This window comes from Bos javanicus, chromosome 11 (genome assembly GCF_032452875.1).
Source record: "Bos javanicus breed banteng chromosome 11, ARS-OSU_banteng_1.0, whole genome shotgun sequence".
NCBI classification, from domain to species: Eukaryota; Metazoa; Chordata; class Mammalia; order Artiodactyla; family Bovidae; genus Bos; species Bos javanicus.
The window spans coordinates 27473368-27476171 of record NC_083878.1 but is presented as its reverse complement, the minus strand read 5'-3'; the positions used below and the strand labels follow the sequence as shown (position 1 = coordinate 27476171).

Sequence of the window (2804 nt, the reverse complement as noted above, 5' to 3'; positions counted from 1 at the left end):
GAACCCTGGTCTCCTGCATTGTAGGCAGATTATCTAACAGCTGAGCTATGAGGGAAACCTCATAAACTGGATGGCAGCATGTAATCCATCATCTTTCCTCTTTCCTGGGCGGGGAGCAGTACTAGCCAAAATCTCACCATTCTTGTTTGTCAGTGGAGATCTACTCAGAGTCAAGGTGAGATAGACCTAGATCGACGTTCCCTTTGATCTCAGTCAGGGTCCGCCTGTCCTGAGGCCTCACCTCTCCTCTCACTTTCCACCTAATCTCTGCACTCAGTGTTGGGGATTCTTGACCTCATAGGGTTCACACAGCCAAATAAGGACAATAACAACACACCTGTGGGCCTTCCTGCCAGATCACATCTCTGAGTTTGAAGGATACCACAGCTGCCCTCCATCCAACCCAACCCTGTACAGTGTACGATGTGACCATCGGTCCCCTGGGCCAATTTGCTTATTTCTCCCCCAGTCTGTAGCCCTCTCAAAAGCAAGTGTATTTCCCACTATGTATTCCTGATTATCCTAAGATCAACAACTATCTATTTCAGGTAGTTGAGGGTTAGGGAAAGGGTGAAGTGTGCAGAAAGGCATGGTTTTTAAAAATGAAAATCTTTCTCCTTCGCTGGACTATAAACATCCAGGGGGCAGGCAGAGGCTATTTCTATCCTGAGGCTCTCACTGGTGTCATCAGCATCTACTTGGTGCCTGGCACACGGTAGAGGCTCAATAAAGCTTCTTTGAATGGATGAATGAAGGAGTGAATTAATAAATGGTATCTTAGGATTTAGTCACCAGGCTCCATGGCTCAGAGGTAAAGAATCTGCCTGCCAAGCAGGAGTCGTGGGTTCAATCCCTGTGTCAGGTAGAGCCCCTGGAGAAGGCAATGGCAACCCATTCCACTATTCTTGCCTGTGAAATCCCTATGGACAGAAGAATGGGAAGAATGCAAATTTAATATCAGGGCTTGTCAGCTGGTAAAGAATCCGCCTGCAGTGCAGGAGACCCTGGTTCAATTCCTGGGTAGGGAAGATCTGCTGAAAGGAGAGGCTACCCACTCCACTGTTCTTGGGCTTCCCTGGTAGCTCAGCTGGTAAAGAATCCACCTGCAATGAGGGAGACCTGGGTTCGGTCCCTGGGTTAGGAAGATTCCCTGGAGAAGGGAAAGGCTACCCACTCCAGTATTCTGGCCTGGAGAATTCCATGGACTGTGTAGGCCATGGGGTTGCAAAGAGTTGGACACGACTGAGCGATTTGAATTCCTTCCTTGGATTTAGTAACCTCATGCCATTCTACTGATAACTTTTATGAAAAAAAAAAAATCTCTTCTATGAGAAATGCAGCATTTACACATAGTAGGCACCAAATACATGTCAGTAGATGGTGACAACAATGAACATGAGGTTGAAAAAAAGTTAGCCTCCCAAATCTCAGAGCCAGATGAACAGAATAAATGTGAATAAGGTTGAAAATACTACTTAAAAAAAACAAAACAAAAAAAACTATTTCATTTGCCAGAGGGCTAGATCTTCCACTTTATATTTTGTTCAAGGATTTAGCTGCCCTAAGATAATCATAACTTGGAACTTGGACATGTGACCTGGGAAGTTTGGGGTGGCTGTTTCATTGGTTACATCTCCTGAGAAAAATTCTCAGGCTAGGAAAAAATACTCTGACAGTGACATGCAAAGGCTGGTACTTATAACTACCATCCTCAATGTTTAGGGGAAAGGAGTTTTAATGACGGGCCAAAGAACAGATGTCAAATCCCCAGCCATCCTTCTGCCATTTGCTGTTTGTTATGAGTCACCCTGGAGCCCATCCATCCCGGCACCAATTTTCATGGGAAGCATTGATGTGTGACCAGAAGTGTGTGCTGATGGATGGATTCACGTGAGGATAGCCGGAAGACTGGGCCTCAGGCTTCCGTTGGTTCTGGCCTTTCTTGCTTCTTTGGTCATTTTGCTCCCCTTCCCCCACATCCCTCCTCCATCCCCTTTGTCCTTCCCTCCAAGTTGGATTTTCACAGTGAATGTGATATCTCATTTCAGTTCCTGCAACCCTGGCTCATCAAATACAGAAGGGCTGCAGAAACACCTCTGCTTAGGACACTTGTGTGTGTGGTCCATGCCAGCCATCGGTGGCAAGAGTTCTAAGAAGGGAGAGGGCCATCTCCTGGACAGCAGTGGGAAGAGGTGAGTGGCTTTCTTGGTCTTTTCACTTGGCACCCTTGGAGAGAACCCTGTAGCCATCCTGACTTGCCCACTCACTTCAAAGTTTTCTATGGCTCTCTCCAGGTTTTCTGACTGGTTTAGCCATTTGTCCTAGCAGACCCAACCTGTCACCTCCATTACTATTCTGAACTAAGCTTGGACAATTCCTCTTCCCCTTTATTTAAACCTATACAATGCTGGGATTTTGCATAATGAACTTTGCTAGAATCAAAGGAAAACCCAGACATTTGGTATGGGGTCTTCCCTGGTGGCTCAGAGGATAAAGCATCTGCCTGCAATGCAGGAGACCCAGGTTCGATCCCTGGGCTGGGAAGATCCCCTGGAGAAGGAAATGGCAACCCACGCCAGTATTCTTGCTTGGAGAATCCCATGGACAGAGGAGCCTGGTGGGCTACAGTCCACAGGGTCGCAAAGAGTCGGTCACGACTGAGCAACTTCACTTCAGTTCACTTTTCTAAGCCTGGTAGACTTCATTAGCCAAAATCCCTGGTGCTTCCCCTGTTCTTATTTAACTTGGTTCCTAAACTAGCCACACAGAGCCCTAACTTGCTGGGCACATTAAGCTTTAGTAGA

At 46.8% G+C, this 2804-nt stretch overlaps 1 non-coding gene across 1 annotated transcript; it reads left to right on the top strand.

Annotated features, from left to right (window-relative positions):
* The first annotated feature begins 2472 nt into the window (after positions 1–2472).
* TRNAC-GCA (transfer RNA cysteine (anticodon GCA)) lies at positions 2473–2544 on the top strand. Its single transcript has one exon. It is a non-coding gene; the product is annotated as a tRNA-Cys (tRNA).
* The last annotated feature ends 260 nt before the right edge of the window (positions 2545–2804 follow it).